Raw genomic sequence first — 24,307 nt, forward strand, 5'->3', positions numbered from 1 at the left:
ACCCTGCCACCCTGACAGGTGGCAGTGAATGGTTGATGCGAGAGTTTGCCACCGAGTGAACGCTGCGGCCTATTCCTGCAGTGCTACGTGTTTACCACAACGCTATCAACGCAAACGCATGCAGGCCACATCTCTCTCTCACCACCCCACGTAGTTCAAAGCGTGATTGAAGCGTCCGCTGACCTAGGAAGCCTCTTATGCCCACTTTTTCCTTGAAATCATCGGAGTCTAAAACGTTGTCAACGCCAACATTAATCTGGCAATGAACGCCGACGGCCTATGGCTTCATTGCCGCGTTTGTACCAGAATGTTATCAATGCCAACGCATGCAGCGCACATTTATCACTACCGCCCCGTAGCTCAAACCTCCACTAAGGTGTCCACTCTCCCAGGGGGCCAGTTACGCGGCTTTCCTTTGCTTTTAAAGCTCCCGCTCTTCATCGGTTTCGAAGCTTAAAGTGCGACTAAGGTGGGTGTCCACTGTCCCAGCGTGCCAGTTATGCACTTTCCTTTCCATTGCTTTATCTGAGGGTCAAATTAAGATGAAATCCGCCAGCATGGTGACCTTGGCTTTAGCTAGCGTAGTGAAGCTTCCGCTTCAAAAATCTTAGCGAACGAATGTGACCGAAGGGCAGCCGACACGTTTATCCTGTCCAGGAATCACCGTCGTAGAACCATCCGTATGTGGCTCTAAGCGACATGACACGAAGTGAGGTGTGGTCTACGACCCGTCTGTTTTATTGAACGGCTTTGAAGAGAGAAAATACTGAACACTGTTCTGTCCTTTTCTAGACTTTTTGTCAACACTGAAGCTCTCTTAATGAGGCTGGCGAGGGCGAGGATAAGTTAACTGGGTTACTTTAGCTGTGTTGTCCTTTTTGTTAGTGCAGGTTAGTGCTAAGATTAGCTATTACAAGATATTTCATAAAACAGCACACTTGAAAATAATTGCGACCTTTTCCTGACCCTATCCTGAAACGTGTGACTTCTCGTAAAGATGCAGAACACAACCCAAAAACTTTTAAATTCTTTTTAGAGCGCAGCTCTTTGGCGTCCGTTCCTGGGTTTCGCGTCGTCGTCGGCGTTGTCGTCGGCCTCGTAACCAGCTCCGCCCCCTTTCATCCCCCCAGCGCTAGCAGCGACCGACTGATACCGCTGGATGCCGCTGACGCCGCTAGAGAGTCAAGATAACGTGACTGCATAGAACACCGTCGCCGCCATGCAGAAAGAGGAGGAAAGGGTCCCCCCCCCCCTGTTCTTGTGTGGCGGATAGGGTGCTGTTCAGTTGCCGACGCGCCGGTTATTTCACGTAGGCCCCGGCACGTCGACGAATACGTGACCACCTTCCCACGGCTAGACCTGCAGCCCTATTGAAAATACTGAACGTGGATTCTGCGTGCCTATCTTTGCGTGTTTATTGCCACGCCCATTGTGACAATTGAGCGAGGTCGCAGAACGCGAGACATATTTCATACAATTTGCGCAAGCCGAGCAAGCTCGCAAATGCGAGACATCTGTCACATAAGTGCGCAAGCCGCGTAAGGCTCGTACAGCAGGAGACATCCTCGCGTGATATGCGCAAGCCGGGTGGGGCTTCCAGAATGTCCGAGAGCCAAGGGTGAGTCCCAGAATGTTCAAGAGCCTTGTCTGGCTCACAGAGCACTAGACAGTGTCAAATGGAGTTACCATCATGATACCGATAATACCTTGCATGGCTGCAAGGCTCCTACATCACTGCTCAACACGTTACGCCAATGCCCTACCTAAAGGCCTCCTCACCTGTCTGTCACTGCCTCATTCAGCATGCATGTTGTGAGATAACAAGCTTTGCAGCAATGGTGCTTCATGGGATGGCTCTCATGTGTGTAGCATGCTTGCAAAAGGACATAGATAAGGTCACCTTAACTGGCTTTATTAATGCCACATCCCTCATGACGGGTGCCACACAGTGGCTAAACAATTTCTTCAGCTTCTCCAAGTCCAGCAGGTTGGCGTCTTGATCCAGGTTCTCACTATGCAGCACCTGCAAAAATGTAGCAGTACATGCAAAAAAATTCAGTTAATTTGTTTTCTGGAAATTCCAGAAAAGGGCACAAGTAGTTCTTCCATTAATGAACTAATGATGATTTCGAAAAGTATCAGGTTTGAAATACAGACATTGGAAAACCCGACTCAAGCACGCAGGCTGCTCAGCATCAAACCTGCACAAAATCTAATAACCGTGTCACACAGGCATTTTGAAGGCTTTCAAATGGCCATCAACTCAGTGGCACTTGAATGCAGCTAAATGGGCATTTCCAATAGCCACAGAGTCCCTAGAACAGTGTGGACATCTATCAAGATTTTGAAGGCTTTTCAGTGGTAGAAATTTGCACTCAGACATGGAGCACTCGCAACTTACACTAAGGAATAAAATCAAAGCAATTTAATCGCTGAAAGAATACTCAACATGAAATGTACAACTTATTTCACTGAAAAAAAAGAAGGCTGGCCACAAAACACTGCAGCAAGCGTATTATCACTGTTGCCAATAGCACAAAAACAATGAATACCACCTTTTCAAAACTGCGTGAGTGCTACAACAGCTTCCCAGCAAAATTATCAACTGTGACAGTGGCTCCACAGCAGTTTGGTGCGAGATGATGAAATATCTCTACGGCGATCAAGTATTCTGTGTAGCAGCGGCATAACTCCCGAGTTGAAGTGCAAATCTCAAAGCTCAATCTCCCACCTTAACTGTTATCTTTAAATACATATTTAAATTCATTGCAGCGTGCTGCAGAAGTATGTGGTCAGATCATTCGAGAGGATACCTGCAAGCTATCTCAGGAGACGAAAGATCTGATGAAGAAACGCCAAAGCATGAGGACGTCTAACTTCAGAGATAGAATAGGACTAGGAGAGCTATCGAAGTTAATTATAAGTGCAAGGTAGCCAACATAAGAAAGTTTAACATGGAGAAAACCTAGCATGCTCTAAAGCATGGAGGTAGCCTAAAATCAGTGAAGAGAAAACTAATCACTGGTAAAAACCAGATGTATGCGCTAAAAGACAAAGAGGGCAATGTCATAAGCAATATGGATAAGATAGTTAAAGTAGCCGAAGAGTTCTACACAAATCTCTACAGTAGTGAATGTAATCAGAACGTTACAGAGAGAGGCAGTAGAGCACAGCAATGGGACACCCGCCAGTAACGAGGGAGGAAGTAAAGAAAGCCTCAGGAGCAATGCAAAGGGGTAAAGCAGCTGGTGAGGATCAGGTAACAGCAGATTTGTTGAAGGATGGAGGAGAGATTATGCTAGAGAAACTAGCCACCCTGCATACGCTTGCCTTGTGACCTCGAGCGTATCAGGAGCTTGAAAGAATGAGAACATTATTTTAATTCATAAGAAAGAAGATGTCAAGGACTTGAAGATTTACAGACCGATCAGCTTACTATCCATTGTCTACAAGGTATTTACTAAGGTAATCACTAATAGACTCAGGACAACCTTTGAATTCAATCAATCAAATGATCAGGCAGGCTTTCATAAAGGATACTCAACAAGAGACCACATTCATGCAATCAATCAGGTGATAGAGAAATGGGCAGAATACAACCAACCCCAATATATAGCCTTCATTGACTACCAGACAGCAATTGACTCGGTGGAACCACAGCTGTCATGCAGGCATTGTGGAATCAGGGTGTAGAAGAGTGTTATGTGAAAATATTGGAAGATATTTATAACGACTGCACAGCTACCATAGTTCTCCATAAGGTCAGCAATAAAATTCCAATAAGGCAAGGTGTCAGGCAGGGAGACACGATTTCACCAATGCTATTCACTGCCTGTTTACAGGAGGTATTCCGGGGCCTGAAATGGGAACAGTTGGGGAGAAGAGTTACTGGAGAATACCTAAGTAATTTGAGATTCCCTGATGGCATTGCCTGGCTAAGCCACTCAGGATATGAACTGCAAAGCATGATGAATGAGTTAGACAGGCAGAGCAGAATTGTGGGGCTAGAAATGAACACGCAGAAAACCAAAGTAATGCTCAACAGTCTAGCAAGGGAACAGCAGTTCACAATTGGTAGCGAGGTGCTAGAAGTAGTAAGAGGATATGTATACTTAGTGCGGGTAGTGACCGCTGATCCGGATCATGAGAGGGAAATAACTAGAAGAATAAGAACGGGGTGGAGCGCATATGGCAGGTTCTCTCAGATCGTGAAAGCCAGTTGCCAATATCCCCCAAGAGAAAAGTCTAACACAGCTGTATCTTACTGGTACTCACCTATGGGGCAGAAATGTGGAGGCTAACAATGAGGGTTCAGCTTAATTCAAGGACAATGCAGCGAGCTATGGAAAGAAAAATGATAGGTGTAACGTTAAGAGACCGGAAGCGGGCGGAGTGGGTGAGGGAAAAAACGCGGGTTAATGAAATCCTATTTGAAATCAAAAGGAAGAAATGGGCTCGGGCAGGGAATGTAAGGTGAAGGCAAGACAACCGCTGGTCCTTGAGGGTAACAGAGTGGATTCCATGAGAAGGTAAATGTAGCAGGGGGCGGCAGAAAATTAGGTGGGTGGATGAGATTAAGAAGTTTGCGGGGATACGGTGGCCACAATTGGCAGAGGACAGGGTTAATTGGAGAGACAAGGGAGAGGTTTTGCCCTGCAGTGCGTGTAGTCAGGCTGCTGCTGCTGCTGCTGCTGATGATGACAGCCTGATCACACCTACAAAGTAAAACTGTGAACTCGACCCAGCAGCACTTTACTGTGTTGAAAGAGAACAGGTACAATTGAATTACTGCATTACCTTGTTATTATCATTAAAAAGTACAGGGCTCTAAGGACTTCCTAATTTACATCGAAACGAATGGTTTACAGTGAACTTTCACGGATTACACTAACAGGCACTGAAAATCCAACACAGCTGCCCAAGAGAATATTAGGCAGCCGCGCTAGCCTTCTTTTGCGCTATGCTACCTGATACCAGATTAAAATTCGAGAGCAATTTACTCATACTCTAGCACTGGGATACGTTATGCCCCAGACTGATGCAGCTGTCTTACTAAAGGCAGAGAAGCTTTCAGTGTGGGTCATGTGTGCTGTGGCATGAACACATGCACAGGATCGCCTGCTACCATTCAAGTCCTCTGTGTACACAAATGCAGGTGCAATAGAAAACCCACATCACAAATTTGGCTAGTCTGGTCGGCAAAGCATGGGCCAGCTGATAGCACGAAGCAGCAGGTGCGACACATACCATCATCATCAGCCTGACTAGGCCCACTGCAGGGCAAAGGACTCACCCACGTCTCCACATTAACCCTGTCCTTTGCTAGGTGTGGCCACCATATCCCCGTACACTTCTTAACCTCATCCGCCCATCTAAGTTTCTGCCGCCCCCTGCTATGCTTGCATTCTTTTGGAATCCACTCCATTACCCTTAAGGACCAGCGGTTATGTTGTCTTCCCATTACAAGCCCCGCCCAGGCCCATTTCTTCCTCTTAATTTCAAGTAGCATGTCATTAACCCGCGTTTGTTCCCTCACCCACTCCGCCCCCTTTTGGTCTCTTAATGTTAGACTTATCATTTTTCTTTCCATAGCTCACTTTGCTGTCCTTATCGTTTGGCACGTGTTTTTTTCTTTGTAATAAGGCATAAAGTATTATACATGAATTACCACATGGCATCCTCCTATGAGCGCTAAATAATTTATAATCAAATTTCTTTCTCCTGCTGTATTTGTTTCGGTTTCGACAGCTGAATGATGGCTGTGACGTCAAAGCGAGGTTATTGGTCACGTGAGGCATGAAAAACTGCAATACAATTGCTACTTCTGGCTCTTAAGGAATGCTGGTGTCAGCGCTGTAGCGAATTAAAATGATGAAGCAGCGATTATAAGTGCAGTTTTTCCACGCCTCACGTGACCTATAACCTCTCTTTGATGTCATAGCCATAGTCAAAATGTTCACCGAAACAGGATGGCAGAAAAAGTTGATTATAAATTATTTAACGGTCTCACGCGAATACCAGATGGTGATTCATGCATAGTAGTGTCTTCCGCAGCATTATAGAGAAGAAAACATGCCACCAAGATTAGGTGTCTATACTCTTTTAAGCTGAACTCTTTTAATTAGCCTCCACATTTCTGTCCCAAAAGTGAGAAACATGCAGGCTAAAGAAAAGATTTCAGCTTAAGTACCAAAGTGGCTCTAATCACACTTTGAAGCGGAAAAACTCTCGACACTTGCACAGAGAACAAATAGGAATTCCAACAAAATTTTAGATTCTTGTAAGGCTATCAAGCATTTCTGAATATTGTAAACTGCACTTTCACACATACAGTACGCATGTATGCCAAGCTCACATTCAGTAGCCCTGTTTTCCGGCTGTAATTATCACGGTCTGAGCTCAGTTACAGATTTAAAACCAGCCAAAAGATGCAACACAGGAAAAGAGAAGAAAACAGGTTGGACTATCAATTGAATTTTTTGTGAAGGAAAAGAAGGCTCGCATTAAGATGCGCCACACATGACCCACACCAGCGAAAGGCAGGACAACAAATAACTGTCACTGATATACATGCATGTCATCTAAAAGAGAAAATTCTTTCCGTTGAAGATTGACTAATGGCTTCGCTACTCATACAGCCGTTGCCTTGGAGATATGCATCAAATACCTTACAGATTTGTTTACCACTTCTATACACCACTGAAGTGTCACAGAAATCAGGCGTACACACTGATGGGTCATCTTATGATTTACACTCACGACATTGGCACTGTAGTGCCAGATTAGAAGCTGCCTTCCCCCTAACGAGTTAGTGCTCACTCAGGAACACATTAAAGACACCTGCACATATCCCTGAAGTAGTTTCTTGCACAAGCTAGCGGAATGTGATAAACCACTTCCTGCAAGTCCTGAACCTAGTTTTATGGGATACCATACTGCTATCCCGGGTTTTAACAGCAGCGCAAAGGCCATCAACACAATGATTGGCGCAAAAATTACATTTAAAAATTTTCCCGACACTCGATTTGAACTCATGAAGTCTACACAAAGGACTCCATGATAACCGTTCTGAGGTGAATGGCAGTTCAGCCTAGCCTCTGGAATCTGTGCTAAAAAAAAAACGGAGTCAGCGCATCGCAATTTATTTCCAATATCAGCCGGTGCTGATGACAATTGTATGTTTTGCTTTCTCTGGCTTATAAAGCTCCACTTTCAGAAAAAGTGTCGTCTTTGTGGTTAGGATGCGGAACTTCATCATCACAGGTCAACTTCAGCTTGCCATCAGTGTCCCTTTAATGCCTCAAAGTTGAAGAATAGCTCCATTCATAGAGGAGGGCTGTGCATAAATTTCGACCACCAAAGATTCTTTAACATGCACTGACATTGCATAACACACGAGCAAATATGCATTTCGCCTTGTCGAAACGAAGCCACCACAATTCAATCCCGCGTCTTTGGGCTCAGTAGCCGAACACCAATGCAGTAGGCCACAGCAGCAGGTGAAAAACAAAAGAGAGCCCTTAATACGCAACCTAACTTGCCAAAATCAACATAACGAGGGGTCACACAAGTAGCAGTGGACTAGGAAAATAAAAGCTACTTGTGTCGGAAGATGTCTTCAGTGCTTACCTCAAAAGCCTGCTTGCTTGCTGGGCATCCTAGCACCAAGTGAAAGGCTGGCACAGCTATACTGGAGAGCTTGGAAGAGGCATTGCTGGTAAAGCTATGTGGAGCTTGCTGCAAGGTAAAAAGACACATTTAACAGCAGCACAGTGCAAAAAATGGACTAGAATCAAGCATGTAAGGCAAAATGCAAGGCACAAAAAGGAGCCGGTCGCAGAATGGAACACGACTGTTTAACCACATTTCGAAGTGGGCCAGGCAACAAGAAATTCATAACCACGGCAGTCATTCACAAGCTAGCCTCAGACGAGACATCACTTGCATATCGATATCCAGCATCGTTTCTACAATACATGCCACCATTCAAAAGAACAGACCACAGCAGAACGATATTTTCAGTAGAAGGCTGGTTTGCTTCAAATTCTGCATGCGTCCCTCAATTTGAAATCTGGCATGATTAGCACTGATTTCACATTCTCACAGGTATGATGAATTAATAGTGCCAATTGCAGAAAAACACACTTTTTCCTTTAACATCAAATAAGGTATTGGAGAGGTACCTCAGCATATTTAAGTCAAAGTCAGATTTATTTGCGCCATTGGTTATAATCATGAAACAATTAAGTTTATTTTTCGTACATATTAAAGGCTCAATTACCCTTAAATTTCACTGCAACTTCGGGATTTAGGCCAAATGGACTAGGGCACCTGTGTGCATTTTGCAGCTGTTTGTACCATTTCAGCTCCGAGCCAAAGTATGAAAAAGCGAATGCCAAAATAGAGGCAAAAAACTTCAGAGCAATTTGTTTTTATCTCACCGTTCTGCTATTCAAGGCTCGACTACACTGGCTCGGCTATAAGTACGAACGCAGCTGGATCATACGGAGCTTCGTACCTTAAATACACAATTTATAAAAGTACAAGTGAAATACAAGTGGAAGAGGAGGAAGCTCAATCCTAACGCATACAGCTGAATCGCAGTCTACGTAGTTATACTACTCGAGCGCTGTTACTTCAATTACAGCGTAACATGCGGCGAGAATGTAAAGCCCGGGCCGAAGATCTATTCGCGGGCACATATTCCATTCTCGGCGAGAGATGAATGGCAGTACGGCGGCAGTACGGCGCCGACAACGTGCACCCCGCGATCGGATCAGCTGTGCATATTTGCATGGCATACTGACCATGACCGTGTGACCACTGACACTACACGCGCATTCATGCCCGTGTGCCGCCAGCAAACAACCTTTCAGCGCTGCGTGCTGCCGCGATAGGCACTGCGTCTTCGCGTCTCTGTACTAGCTGTGTTGACGTGGCCAGTTGTGCGCAAAGGCTTTGAAATAATGAACAGGTTCGAAGAAAATTAACTTACCCCCAAGATGCGAGATGTCACCCGGGTAGTGGTCTCCCACCAGCTGCTCCGCCATGGAGGAAATGAGCCCCGCCGTCAGCATAGCGTTTCCAGTGCAGGCGCGCAAAGGACGACGCGCTATCCGTCGAGCCCGCTGACGCACGCTATAAACACAGGTTTACTCAGCACCTTACCACGTTTTCGTACATCGCACCAGCGAATTTCACTGCTGTCGGCACATCACATATCGGAAGAGTGACAAATGCTCATGCCAGCGATGGTTCACGCCCTCGGCACCACAAAGGAGGAACACGACAAACGTAGCAACGCTGTCCGCCATGCTGTCCCTTCCCAGACGCTGCGTTCGTTGGCTAGCGCTTCGGCCAGTTCCGGCTTCCTTCGGCCCGTTTAGAAAGGCATCGCCTCCAGGCATTCCTCCAGGTCGTCTCTTTCGGGCTCTATGCTTTTGGGCAGTGCGATAGCAAAGGATTAAAACCAAATGAAACTTTCGTTACAAAAATAATTAAGTTCTTGTGCACATATTAGCATTAAAAACTTGAGAAATTTGTGACGCGTGGACGCATGAATATGCGTGTCGGTACATGCGTGCGTGCGTGCGTGCGTGCGTGAGTGGGCATGGTCTAGCGCGTCAAATCCAAAGCCTATCCGACATGCTGCATGGTTTCTGAGATCACCGCCGTGAGCTTCGCTTGTTTTCTCGTGCTGCTGCTGGGCGGTCTTGTGCGCCGCTGTTACTGTGCTGGAATCGCAAAAGAAGAAGGATTACCGGTGTGTGCTGCCGGTGGGCGCGCTCTCATCCAAGAGTAGTAGCAGCTCCCAATTAAGCGATCCGTCGGGGCATATGTGTTATGGATGTCTGGTCGACAACGATAATGAGGTCAGCAGTGCGGTGCCGTCGTTTGATGAGTCGAACCTTTCGGCCTATTGCTCTGCTAACTTCGTTGCAAAAATGCCTTGCTCATAAGCAGCGGCAGTGGCCATTGTTTCTGTGGTGTGTTTCGATTACAAGACGGCGCCCTTCTACAGTGTGGCTTCCTTGTAAACTTAGTCGGCGGTGTGCCTGCAACGCCTGTCGCTGTCAGCTCAAACTGACCGCCTGCGAGCGCTGCCTTCTTTTGCGATGTGAACGGTGACGGGACACTTACTGCCTGTGGCCGGAGCTCATAGCAAAAGCGAAGAGTGTTTTGTGTGAAGGTTTGACGAAGTGCGTGTGTCAGTCTGGACCCTTAGCAAGTCATACGAGATGCGACATGCAAAAGTGGTCCACCAGTCGCTTCAGCAGAAAGGAGTGCGGATGTTTTTTACGTTACTTCAATCGAGAACTGCCCATGCAAATATTTCAACTCGTCTCTTGCCTAAACAGCACAGTAAAGAAGCTAAAGCAACAAAACTGCTGTTTCCATGCTGTATATTGATTCCGCACTCGTGCTAGAGGTGGGAAATATGTAGCAGTTATTGGCGGAGTTACAGCCTATGAAGCACATGCAGCTTCATGTAATTGCAGGTTAGGATATGCGCCTTACTTGGTATTGACTTTGTGACCAGACATAGCCATCTGTCAACTAAAAGAAATTTTCTTGCTATAGGATTCTGCAGCATTATGTATGCTTCTGGACACTGAATACCGGGTGCGTCACCTCTCTTGAAAGCACTCAGATTTGTGTACTTATCAGTACGCTTGAGATGAGAAAATTTTATCAGCTTCTTTTCTTTATTTTATAATTAGCTACACAGCATGTTGCAAAAAAAAATGTTTTAAGGAAAAGTATTTCAGTTTAGAGTAGAACAGTTCAACAAAGTTGTTTTGGGCATTCTGGTAACTTCAAGATGGTATCTGATGGTTGCATACAGACGCGCAAGTCAAACCTCAAAGGGCATCAAACTTAACAGTACCGCTGAGCTTATCCTTTCGTGCTTTTTATGTGTGTGTAGATCACCTGGGGAAGTTCAGTATTGGATGTTGGATTTCATAGTTCTGCTACAACTTTTATCTTCCTTTCTACACATGAAACATGACTGAACTTGATTACATTCCCCAAGCAAATACCTGACGCCTTACAAGCGTTCCTTACTGTGCACAGTTGTCCCAGTGCATTACATCCACTCATGTGCAGCACACTGTTGTGTTGCTCTTGGTCTCCGAATGTGACTCTCAGCAATATGATGGAATCATAGTCCATCCAGATGGTCTTTGTGGTAGTGCAAATTTCAAAACAGATTGAAGAAGAATGAAGAGTGTGATACTTCGTCATGCATCATGCAATGCTGGTGCTAATCAGGCAACATGTGTGGTATATATACTTCGCACATTTGAGATTCATTGGATTTGTTCTGGAACCATACTGCGAATTAATTAATCGATCTGTGATTTGTCACTGAAATTGAGAGAGGGGACTAATTTCTGAACTTTTGACACCAACTGTGAATTCAAAACTGTCTTTTCATGTAGGCTTACATGGATTTTTTACGTGTATGTAAATTTATGCTAATGACTTTGGAAATTGCTTTGGAAATGGTTTTAGAAATTGCCTCGTAACATTCCTGTTACAGCTCACAATTCACTTTCTGCACGTCATGTTTGATTGAACCTGATTATATCCCCAAGCTTGTTTGTTGCACCTAACAAACACTGTTGCCCTTTCAGAGTTATTCCATTGATTGACTCCTTTCGAGTGCAAGCAACAAATGGTTGTGTTGCTTCTGATTTCGAAATATGGCTGTCTGCATGACGGGCGACAACATAAATGCTCTGGATGGCTTTCATCATGCATCTATAAGATATCTGTAACTTTCAGAATTGGTTAAAGGAAGAACTGAAGGATGCTGTAAGAGTCATTAGAAGCTTGTTTTTTACATTATTTTACAATGAACTTGCAATGTTGACAAGTTCTTGCTCAGTGTGCATGTTGTCATGTACAGGTCCCTGCAGTATCGAAGGGAACCATTTTGCACTAAAAGATAATTTTTTTGGTTATTTGTTTGCTGAAGTTGAAAATGATTAATGGGTACTTACGCCAAGACGAAAATTATAAAACAGCAAAACGTGAGCTTATTGCTCATTATTGAGAAGTAATCATTAACTGAATGCTCGAACTTTGTTTGCTTTCACCCTAAATGGGCCTTTACAGTCTCGACAAGTTGCTACTAAGCAAGCAAACGCACACATGGCCACACGCAGCCTCACTGAGCTTGCTCAGTATGCACATAAGCACGCACAGCTTCGGCAAGCCCCCTCTCAGCACGCAGATGTCCACGCACAGAGAGTTCTCCACGAGAGTCCACGATTTTTTACACACAAAGAGTGTGCGTGTACGTCTTTCAGCTCACAGTACGCGATCATGTACACACAGGACGCACAGAATGCGTACAGGTAATGCACAATTTCTGCGCATTCGTGTGCAAAATGAACGTGATCGTACAAAAATCACTGTTCTCGTGCAAACTCACGCAGAGTTTTTTCAATAGGGTGGTTCTTAGCGCTGCGGAAGCGAGGGTATCATATTGTTTGTGTCGGCATCGGCGGCGTTGTCCCTGAAACCAACTCCGCAGCTGGGGTTGACTCACTATCGGCGTCAGCGGCATCAGTCAGTCGCTGCTATCTCTTCCCTCCTCCCTTTATTGTGTTGTCCGCTTGCTGCGCGCGCTTCTGCCCCCATCGTTTGCCGCTGGGTGTACACGCCGCCCCCCTCCCCCCTCTTCCTGCGAAAAATAAAAAAAAATTCTGTGATAGCGCATACATGTGTTGCTCGATTTCTTTGCCTCAATCTATCGAAAAGGTGAAACAGCTTATTTGCTGCGCTCAAATTTCGCATTAGGAAGGAACGTAATCGTCGGTAATTTTTTTTTTTACACAGACTACGAAGCACGCGAGTAAGTACTACCCTTCCTATTGATCCTCAGAAGAACGATGATTTTGTTCTTCGCGTCCAGCAGTAGTTATCAGAGCAATACACCCGGAGGATTTTGGTGCATTTGGCTTGGCTAACTGAATTGGTAAATTGGTTTTTGAGGAAAGGAGATGGCGCAATATCTGTCTCACACATCTCGGCGGACACCTGAACCGCGCCTTAAGAGAAGGGAGGCAGGCGGGAGTGAAAGAAGAAAGAGAGAAAGATGTGCCGTAGTTGAGGTCTCCGGAATAATTTCGACCACCTGGGGATCTTTAACGTGCACTGACATCGCAGAGCACACGGGCGCCTCTTGCGTTTCGCCTCCATCGAAACGCAGACACCGCGGTCGGGTTCGAATCCGGGTACTCCGGCTCGGTAGACGAGCGCCTTAGCACTGAGCCATGTCACATAATGTTGGTACTTTATCAATCAATACATTTTTTGGCATGTGTGCTTCCGGCAGGACGAGGAGTGGCGAGGCGACCGCATGAACTCGCTTCTGTGTTGGGGGAGTACAGTCGAGTACATATTTTACTGTGAAGTCCGCAGAGAAGCTCATACGGTGCAGATGTACCCTTCGTAGCCGCACCCTTTCGCGGGCAGATGTCGGGCAATAAACTTACAACCTTTTTTAGTGTAGTGCGTTTAACATGGCCAGAGTGTGGGAGCACTTCAGAATGTTGCACGACTGGGGTCGGTCGGCATGAATGTGGGCGCTGAGTATTTGATGGTAGAAACGTGTTCAGATAATCAACCGTTTCAAGATACTTGCTCACTATCATGAATAATGAAAGCAGTGAAAAACTTCCACACCTGCAGCGCCTGAACTGACCACTCAGCAAACCTAGAAATCAGGAATTCATAAAGTAAAGCGTTATGCAAGCAACAGCTGCAAGCGTCCATTAGTAAACGAAAAATGTAATTAAGTGTTTTTAGATCCCTGAAGAGAAATGTATACGCCTGTATCTTACCGGTAACCACTTATAGGTAGAAACGTCGAGGCTATTGGAAAGGGTTCAGCTTGAGTTAGGGACAATGCAGCGAGCTATGGAAAAAAGGTGATAGGTTCAATGTTAAGAGACCGGAAGCGGGCAGAGTGGGTGAGGGAACGAACGCGGGTTAGTGACATTCTGGTCGAAATCAAAAGGAGGAAATGGGAAATGCGAAGGCAAGATAACCGCTGATCCTTAAGGGTAACGGAGTGGATTCGAAGAGAAGGTAAGCGTGTCAGGAGGCGGCAGAAAGTTAAGTGGGCGTATAAATTAAGAAGTTTTTTGGCATGCAGTGGCTGTAACTGGCAGTGGACAGGGTTAATTGGAAAGTCATGGGATAAGCCTTTGCCCTGCAGTGGTCGTAGTCAGGTCGATGGTGATGATGGAATAAAATGTACATACGATTAAAATGTTTTCGCTACTTACATTCATATAAAGGAATGAAGTTTTTTTTACTGTTTTGCCTGAAAATAATGGCATTTTTACTTATATGTAGGAAGCTCCTTGATGCGATCATCTACAAGAGTGTGATTTGCCGCGTGAAGCTCTTTTAACGATTCCGAATAAAATTGGTTGAAACAGTGGCATCTCGATGTTGAATAATTCATTCGGTTAGCGGACGGTCCTGGCTGCTGCCCTTCAGCTAAAAGTCCTCCATCTTCGTCTCTCAGAAAATCATTTCGTGTATTGGCATCCTTTTAGCAGAATTGAGCGCATCTCGAGGCATTTGATCTTGAAACTTTTGAAACGCTGCTCGCAATTGATAACTTGTAGCAGTGCTATAGTGCTCGGTCAAAAAACTGAGGCTGCACTGTGTAAAAAAAACAAAAAAAAATTCAGGTGTACTGCCGGACACCCTGAAAATGTCGTGAATCCACTTTACAACATTTCCTGTATTCAGTTACCCCGCTGAGAGCTTTTTAGATGTTGCGTCTATTGAACATAAATGTGCATGCAGAAGTTCTTGGTGAAAACATTTCCTAGTACGGCTTTAAGTAAGCTTATTCTAATCAACTGCAACCCCTCTGCGCCTGGTTGTTTAATAAGACCCTTTGTTCTGGTCCATTTATCTTTTGATCTGAAATGTTGGCCCTATCTTACAACGATCCACTCTACTCGACCAGTCATTTGGTCGCCTGCCTTTCGCCTTTAAACGTGTTTCTCTAACAGCAAGGTAGGATTTATCAAACAGACTTCTTGGAAATTAGCAATTATTCAGTTTTGGGATAATAATTTTAAGAAAATAGGAAAGTTTCTGTTCGTAAGCATTCTTCGGGCCTTCCGTTCAGCTTAAGCCGCCCGGATTCAACTTTAAAACTTCAGGTATCACTTTGAGGCCATTTTTGGCACCAATGAGCGCAAGGCAACCTGAAGTGATGCCGTCAGAATCGCTAGGAACAAACGCCAGTAAGGAGCTCCGACAAATCGACACGGCTAAAGATTCTATGTCCGCGAAGGCGACGTTTGAGCCAGGAAAAGTGCTATCATGGTGTACAGGTGTATCCTTCAAGTTAAAAGAAAAATGAATTTATAGGTGTTTTTTCAAAAGTGCGTATAACTTTCTTGAAACGAGTTTCATATTCAGTGCGATAAGGATAAAGGCGGTTAATGCTGTACATCTTTACCTATTTTTCAGTAGAATCGGCGACACTGTGCGAGTATGGGCCGTCATAGGAATCACCAGCGTAGTCGTCATTGTCGTCTTTTATACCACCATGTTCTACATTGGTCGAGGTGAGTATGCTTGCTGCATGTGACAGTGTTAGGTTGTGAAAGAAATAAAATTATATAGTTGAGCAATTGAAGGAACGAGATAAATTAATCCGCTTTACTCACTTCCAGAAAAACACGTTGGCTTTCAATTTTGATAGGCGGCGCATCATCCTCAAAGGTTTCTCTTGCAGTAAGATACAGGAACTATGTGCATAATTTCAATCACCTCGCGTTTCCTTTTCTTCTGAAGGTTATAAAACCTGTTTCATTCCCTTTATGCGAAGAAACAACGAAAACAACTATTTAATGGCTAGAGCAGTAGCGTGGATATGGATCCTCCATTGCGATCTCTGTTAATGGCGATGTACTCTTTCAACCCCTCAACAGCCCCGCGCTCCCAATCTGGAGCTCCGAGTATGCAATCCTGCCCCTTGCCACTGAAGCTTACTGGGTGTTGGAATCGTACACCGCCACAGCAGAATATTATACTGATGCGGCTCTAGGCAGCCCCCTCTAGACATTACGCAACATTGGTCCTTCACATGCAAAAAAACCTATACTTTCGAGCACTTACCCGAGATACTACACAGAGCTGACGAATGCGCATAGTGAGAGCTTGCATGGTTGCTCAAACAACTTTATTTGGAATTAGTCTGCGCCCGTGAAATACAACCGCAAGGCGGAACTAAACGGTGCGCGTCTAAACTCTGATGGTAAATACCAGAATACATCGCTCTCTTCTAAGCTCTATTTAAGAACGACTGAAAACTTTCCACGCAGCTCGCGATGTGGCCGGGAAGCGGATATGTGCCTTTTAAAGCTGCCACACACACGTTGGTTAAAACAAGCATACGAATAGCATGCTGCTTCGCTTTGCGAGAAATGTGTCAGGACAAAGCAGTTAGGCTTTGACGTCATGAAATGTCTGACTTATTTTAGAAAATTGTTTCCAAAGTTTAATGAGAAAGTGTAATAAGGCGAAAATCTTCATGGCCAAGGTCGCTGTTGTACTGTATTGTCCTAGTGACTTAGGTTTCGGCTCACATTACAACGCTTTGGAATGAAATCCCCACTGGCGCATGGTGTCTTGGCATTTTCAATGGGCAAAACGACTCAGCGCGCGTGGCGTTTGGCTTCCCCGACAGGGAAGGATTAGAAGGGGCGTTTCATCCACTTCGTGCACACCGTAGACTTCAACTGCAATCTTTATTGTAAGAACATTGAGTACGGCACGGAGTAAAAAGTAAAAACAGTTCTTGATCCACACCTTTTCGCCTCATTCAGGTGTCCTTAACGGTTTTACCCTGGTCTTCACCTGGCCGTCAGACACTACAGAGTAGCAAAGAACAGAGTAGCTACCTATCGTAGGAACGGATGACCTTATAGAGCATGTTCTTGGATGTCAGAGGAAAACGCAGGCCATTGTGTAAGGTCAGCTAGACCAGGTAATGAAGCAAGGTCACGCAAGGCGAACTGTGTTGCACTTTGTCGATATATCGTAGCGGAAGCCACCCTAACCTTGCGTTAGGACCTATTTACAAGAAAGCGATTTGTCGGACGAAGTAAATTGATAGCGCGATGCAATTTTCGTGAGAGGAGCCTGTTCATTGTCATTTTTATGATTGTCCTTGTTACGTTTCCTTTATCACAGCGCATGGAGATGCAGTTTACTCAGTCCCAACAGCACTCATTTCTTGCCTTGAGTCTGCTAAGTTGCTCATGCTCTTCGAGATAACTTAATCTTCCGCCTTATCATAAATGATCAACGGGTTAGTGGCGGGGAGCACCTTGCCGTCGTTAGGACGAAATAATTTTAGATCGAATACTTTTTGATGTTACCGAAATTGTAACGGGTAGCTTTAGTGGCGTCGCCGGCGATAACGTGGCCATTTGCGCGTCACTACTCTTTCCTATCTCCGCCTTTACTCAAATTCCAACTGCACAACGCGAGAGTGTTCCGACAAAAATAATTCGCTAACCGTCCGGGAGAGATATGTGCTCCATAGGTAGACCGGAAATGGTTATGACATCGTTGCTACCATTTGAAGATAAAAAGGCACTTCTGTGCGTAGCTGTAATTTTTACGTTCCAGTGGATAGCTGCACTTTCGGATAACCTGCTTTGCATTCCACGCCGCCTGACTGCAATCCCTGAAAGCAACGTTCCTGGCTCACCTTTGGCGCACCGGCCTAGAAAGAGCGTGAAAAGATATTGTTTCAAGCATGCCCATTGTGACTGGGGCTTGAAGAAGGTCTTCTCAGCATAACAACGCTGCTAACGCAACTATTATAAAACAGTGTGCCATACAAATGCCTACAGTTGAATGGTTTAACTTCATTTGATTCTTTCCATCTCCGGAAATCAACATAGACCGGCAGATGATGTTTCCTTGCCCTAGGTCTTGTGACTTTTGAGTTAATTAGAGGCAGTAGCTGACAACACTGTCGTGACCCACGCAGACACCACTGTGGAAATTCTACGCCTTTTGGAGTTTAGGGTGCGTGACGATCAACGCCTTAAAACTTCGTCAGTACTCGTTCGCTGTCGAAACCACGGCCCATGACTAATAGTGAGTTGTACGGTATCCGGATAAACCGTTTTTCTGCGCTTCATAAACAGTATATGCTTGAGAAGGCAGCCCCCCTTCCCCTCAATATTGCTGTGCACGGGAGCACCCCGATATCCGGCGCATGACTTGGGAGCGTTACCCATATTGCCTCATGATACATTTCGAGCATAAAGAAGGATTACGACGGAATTCGAATCTTTGTGTGAGATTTCTCCATGTTGTGTCGCGGGGATTAATTTTAAGCAAGCTGACACAAGCTACTGGCCTCCATTTAAAGATGGCAACGAACACAGGCCAAAGTGCCTCCAGTGCCAAGGCTCACTCTTGGATTCCTATTGGATTCCGGTTGGAAGAAATGGAGCATTCCGGGGCGAAAACAAAATTGCTCTTTCAAGTTTCTATCCTTTTATATCTAAATTTTCTACTAAGAGAAGTTTCCTTAACAAACTTGTCTTGGCCGCGCGGCAGTGACACATTATTGCGGGTAGCATACAGAGTCTGCTGTTGGTAATGATCTGTAATATGAAATCATAATTTGTCCCGTTTTTGGTAGCTTTGGGATTTACGGCAGATCGGAACACGTAACCCTCACTTTTGTAGCAGTTGGACATTGAGGCAACGCTCAAGGCCCATTTTGCTCTCCGTGCGGACAAGAAGCTTTTAAGTGTATGTGCACCAGCTTTCTGTGTGTTACTCTCATCCATCATCACCACCTGGGGTGGTTTATTGAATAAATTCCTGCGAGAGACTGCACTCTCCACTGAATATGGACTTTTTTTTTCTGACTTTCTTCGCTACTAGAAAATGATTTCGAGCTCCAAAAGAAATCTTTGTTTTCGCGTTCAGGAATCGATGTTGCAGTGAAAAATGTTTATTTCTCTCTTTTTTTCCAGAATTCCTGATTCGGAAATCTCCGCCTACACCTAGTGAGGATTTTTAATGCGTTTTCAGTATGCTCTGCTATGTGTATCAGCACTGCGATAGGTGTGAAGTGCTCCAATGGTAGTTTTCAGCATCGCGTAGCAGCAAGAGGACAGAACACAAAAAGACAATACTAACTAGTCATACAGCTTGTCCTGCTCCAATAGACATTCGATAGCCAGCTAGTATATTGGTGGTCCTTAACTGCTTTGAAGTAGGTTTTTGTCCTAATGACACCTTTATATTTCGATCTGACGCCAAACCCTCATGGCTATCGCATTCATGCAAAGAGGCTCTACTTTGTCGTCCGAAAGCCTACAAACGACACATACCAAATCTATGTGAGCAAAGAGAACGCCCGTAACGGTTTTAAGCGATTTTGATAGGCGCAGCGCATTACATTTCAAATTTGTCCTACAAAGCCAACTGTAATATTTATTGTGAATATTCATGAGGAAGTCTTGTCTTTTAATCAAAGCAACAGAATGGCGTGTTCAGTACAGACAGAATGGGCTTTTTTTCACGGCATATCGATTTCATCTAAAGTATCTCGTTCGAACTTTCATATTGCCTCGGTTATTATTCATTTGATTAACTCATGAAAGAAACTTTAACGATGAAGCCAATATATTTATACATTTCAGAACTTCTCTAATCACTGAAGTCGTACCTAGAATAAAAGTCGAGAAAGAGGTGGTGCATTTTTTTTTTTCAAAGATGGTGCTCCGACCATCAGCTTCGAGGTCTTTTCCGACCCCACGGGCAACTACCTTCGAATCAGAGTCGCGGCCGCAGCAAGTGCGCATGCTCACAATTCAGTTTTTAAATACATGCTTATTTTCACTTGCACGAGTGTTCTCTCCCCAGCATCAAATGTGCTATGTCGCACAGCTAGTTAAATGGCGCGTTTGTGTGCAGGAACGTTGAGTTTCCAATGAAAATTCAGTGCAACCGCAAATCACCACTCAGCGTTGGGATACATAGGACAGCGACATTAAGAAGCTATAATGTTCTTTTTGGAAGATAAGAACTAGCGCTCATAGCTTCGTTATTTAATTAGCTTTTAGCATAATGTGTCAAGAATTAGGAAGGAAGGAAGGAAGGAAGGAAGGAAGGAAGGAAGGAAGGAAGGAAGGAAGGAAGGAAGGAAGGAAGGAAGGAAGGAAGGAAGGAAGGAAGGAAGGAAGGAAGGAAGGAAGGAAGGAAGGAAGGAAGGAAGGAAGTGTTATACTCTTTGCATGGAGAGAATTTCGGGGATCTTCGCTCCCAGGACAAACATACGAGGCATTTTGTTTGACCTGTTCATCTGCTTTTTCAACATGAATGTTAAATACGTCACATCGGAATGCAGTTTATCCTTCTCGAGCGTACATATGTGACGGAGTTTAACCTTGGAACGTATTTACGAGAATGTGAATATTATTATTACACACGTCTCAGCAGGTACATGATGCATACAGGAAAAAGAAGGTTACATGACACTTTCTGAAAAAAAGCTTTGGCAAAGCATTGTCATAAGAGGATGTCGGTTCGTGGACAATGCACGAAACACTGCATGAAACACTGGTGAGGGATATTAGCCTGTAGTTGATGATTTTTGTTTTGCCATAACTTTTCTAAACCGAGACCTCATTTGCAGTTTTCGATTGCTCGCGTAAGACTCCGAGGTCAAGTAATTCCTGGAATACAATCTCCAGAAATCGAGCTCTAGACGTGGCACAGTTTTCTACTATGTAATTAAAGATGTGATGGGTTGCGAAAGCTGTGTTTATCTTCAGTTGGTTTATGATCCAATTTTTTTATATGGGATAAGATTGTACTCTAACAATAAATACATTCCGAGATTTCCACATGACAAGCTTTTATTTTTTGCTTTCGGTGTTTTTCCTACCGTCATAAGCGTCCGCCATTCGTTTTATATGGCACTCGTAACTACTCGATACGAATGATGCACACTATAAAAGAAAGGTTTTGTTCCTCATCGGAAGCCTGGACTATCGCCTTCATTATTTTCATAGCGGTATGATACAATATTCCACAGTTGCCTCACGATGTCCAAGAATCCTGGGTTTACCTCAGCCGCTTGGAAAAGCACCCTGTTTCAGAGCGCCTCACTCCATGGCAGTTGGAATCTTTGTTTGACGTCACATCAATGCAGATGAATTCTAGGAACGCAATTATCGAGGCGCGATACTTTGGTACAGAAATTTTGTAAGCCCTAGTCCCTCTGCGTCGTGGCCTACATATGCACCAGCCTTAGGTGTGCCTGTGTACGGTGTTACGCAGTAGTTAGCGCCCACGAAAGCCAACTTAAAGGAAACGACAATATATGCCAACAGCAACCTGGCATGTATGTTTCCGATGGCTATCGGGAAAACCTTCTCGCTCCCACTGCTTGTTTCCGTACCTCGGTGTCCGTCCCTCACAGCAAGAATACATGACGTGACCCATCTCTGCCTCACGATGCAATGAGCCGCCGCGGTGGCTCAGTGATTATGGTTCTCGGCTGCTGACCCGAAAGACGGGGGTTCGATCCCGGCCGCGGCAGTTGAATTTCTTTGGAGGAGAAACTCTAGAGGCCCGTGTACTGTGCGATGTCAATGCACGTTAAAGAACCCCTGGTTTTCGAAATTTCCGGAGCCCTCCACTACGGCGTCTCTCATAGCCTTAGTCGCTTTGGGACGTTAAACCCCATAAACCAAACCAAACCAAACCACGATGCAATGATGAAGATTGCATCAGATATGCACTAGGAATACAGGCTGCACTACCTGCAGTACCTAACGCATATAGGTGGCATGAAATGAGCATATTTCTTCGATTTTTCATGGCTAGTAAGCTCGTTCTGTCACCAGATGCAGATTTGCAATAAACAAATATAAGCACGGTAATAATGCTCGGTAATAGTTGGGCGGTGATGCAGGCTAATAATAATAATGCGGTAATAACCTGGAAAATCTATCGTGAAATTAAAGATTTGCAAGCATAAAGACGTTCCCGCACGGGTAAAAATTAATCATGCAGAGTTTACTTGGGATATATTTACTTTAAAATTGTGTATCTCCTAAAAGAGCAATGATCACGAAAAGAAGTTGGCCTGTATAGGGTTTAGCGTTTGCACCGAAATTAGACCACCGCTATCGAAACTGGCGTTATTATAAGCTCGAAAATAACAAATTACAAATTTATTGTAACCATCCCTGTCTGATTTCCCAAATAGAATGATGTTAGTGTTTGACACGCATCACAATGACTACGGCGCGTCGCCATACACTCCGAAATGGTGACCACCCATCCTTTGTGGTTATACTGTAGAAGGCTCGAATGCACTGCTGAAATAATTTCTTAATGCCATTTTTTGCTGGTAAATGCCTTTTTGCAGCTCCACAAACAACAAAATGCCAAGAAAGCGCCAGAGGAATTATTTCTACAAAAAGCAAAACTGGATCAAGTCGTACTCAGTGTCCGCATATAATGGTTGACAGTTCAAATAATAAAACAACGAGGTCCTTTAAAAAACTTTACGCGGAATGAGTTCTGTTTTATTCTGCATATTTTGTTCGTTACCTACCCATTTATAACTTATATTCACTTCAGTCACATTCAGGCCGCAGTTGACGTTGTGTACTTTCTATAAAATATTTCATTAACCGTCCAGCTCATGGAATTTCGCAGGTAACACACAGTCGCCAATGTAGAACAGTTAATTTCCTTATAGTACTACTTCCATTGTACAAAAGAAAGACAATTCACGTCGAACTACGTCGAAAATCCAGGGCCGTCTTTCTCGCATTTGGGAGAATAGCAGTGTTTGTTCTTTTTTTCTGTGCTGAATCCAGAAGAGGGAATCACTAGGGCAATACATTTTGCAGCCTGATACCATTCATAACTTGATCGGCAAGAAATTAACTTATCAGCAGTTTACTCCTCCAAAGAACTGTGCACGGCGTAGCGTGGTACCCAGCGGTCGGTGTTATTTCCTTGGGAGGATGATACCAGCGCTTCTAGCGGGCTTCGTGACGTCAGCATGATGACACCACCGCTCTTTCCACTGCCCTATACTGCCAGAACACTCTTCTTTAAGCTACTTACCTTATATATTTAAGATATTGAACACTCCCCAAACAGCTAAACTTGGCAGCGTAGCCAAGACCCTTGTTTTCGCAAACATAGAAATAAGTATTGTGCTTGTAAGCAGTGGGAACACATCACCTGCTACTGTTTTTTTTTTTTTTACTAAAGCCGATGGTGGGACGGAAACCCGTCTGGTCGGTGGTGTACATGAAGAAGAAGGCAGAACACCGACCGTAAAAATGCCTTCTTCTTCATGTTTTTTTACTGTTACTTAAAACGACTGCTTATAGGTCTTTGCTTTGTGGTTGGACTTTGTAGCCACATGTTAAAATTGGATGTGACGGTTATTCATTGCCTTCCATGGGCAGCTGATGTCTTCGCTGCTCAGTTAGCAGAATGTTGTAGGTGAACGTGTGTTTCCAGCTTTCATCGGTGTTACTCGCTTCTAACATGCTCACCCCTGAGAGCCCGTAAGTTACACTGCTAGAAAGAGCCTATCCTATTTATGAAAGAGCAGATCAAACTTTAAGGGTCAGGTAAAGTGGTGCCTGATTGTGAGCGAAGAAGTGCTGCATTCTCCGAGACCAAGATTACTTCTTGTAATCCAGGCTACACTCTTTCTATTGCTCTTTCCAGGGCCCTTGAAGTTCTCGACAACGACTACATCCGGTGATGTGTTCTATTTCTTTAACCGAAGACGCTAGTATAAGAGTGGGCGTTGCGATTACAGCAAACATTTGAGATAAGTTTACAAATGTTTTTCAGAAAGAGTTGTGCGCCTGTGCAGCAACTTTGCCCTCTCAATTTCGTTTGTTCCTGCAAATGCATCTTTAAAGCCGAAAGCATTAACCAGTTTGTCTGAAACTATAACCGAAATTTCCACTGCATCGCAAGCTGCCACAACACGTGCATAAATTTTAGAGAATTGTAATTTCTATTTTGCCACCTCTTCGAAAAAAATCTATTCAATTTCGCGCATCTACTTCGATATGCGTTTGTAAAACCAAAGAGCAATGCATGATAAAAGTAGATAATATAAAAATTTATTTAGTGAACATAGCTACCTTACCACAGTATATACACAAATCTATGTTCAGCAACTTTCCACTGAAATGATATTTGAGAAGGAAACGCATAATAAAGAAAAGGGTGC

At 44.4% G+C, this 24,307-nt stretch overlaps 2 long non-coding RNA genes across 2 annotated transcripts; one reads left to right on the forward strand and one right to left on the reverse strand.

Annotated features, from left to right (window-relative positions):
• Positions 1–1,854: 1,854 nt before the first annotated feature.
• LOC149337208 (uncharacterized) lies at positions 1,855–9,967 on the reverse strand. Its single transcript, XR_016284386.1, has 3 exons — positions 8,996–9,967; positions 7,630–7,737; positions 1,855–2,023 (listed from the first exon to the last, which is right to left on the reverse strand). It is a non-coding gene; the product is annotated as an uncharacterized LOC149337208 (long non-coding RNA).
• On the forward strand, positions 9,302–19,363 carry LOC149337209 (uncharacterized). Its single transcript, XR_016284387.1, has 3 exons — positions 9,302–9,872; positions 15,517–15,611; positions 19,053–19,363. It is a non-coding gene; the product is annotated as an uncharacterized LOC149337209 (long non-coding RNA).
• Positions 19,364–24,307: the final 4,944 nt, after the last annotated feature.

Source organism: Amblyomma mixtum, chromosome 7 (genome assembly GCF_055824585.1).
Source record: "Amblyomma mixtum isolate Tamu chromosome 7, ASM5582458v1, whole genome shotgun sequence".
NCBI classification, from domain to species: Eukaryota; Metazoa; Arthropoda; class Arachnida; order Ixodida; family Ixodidae; genus Amblyomma; species Amblyomma mixtum.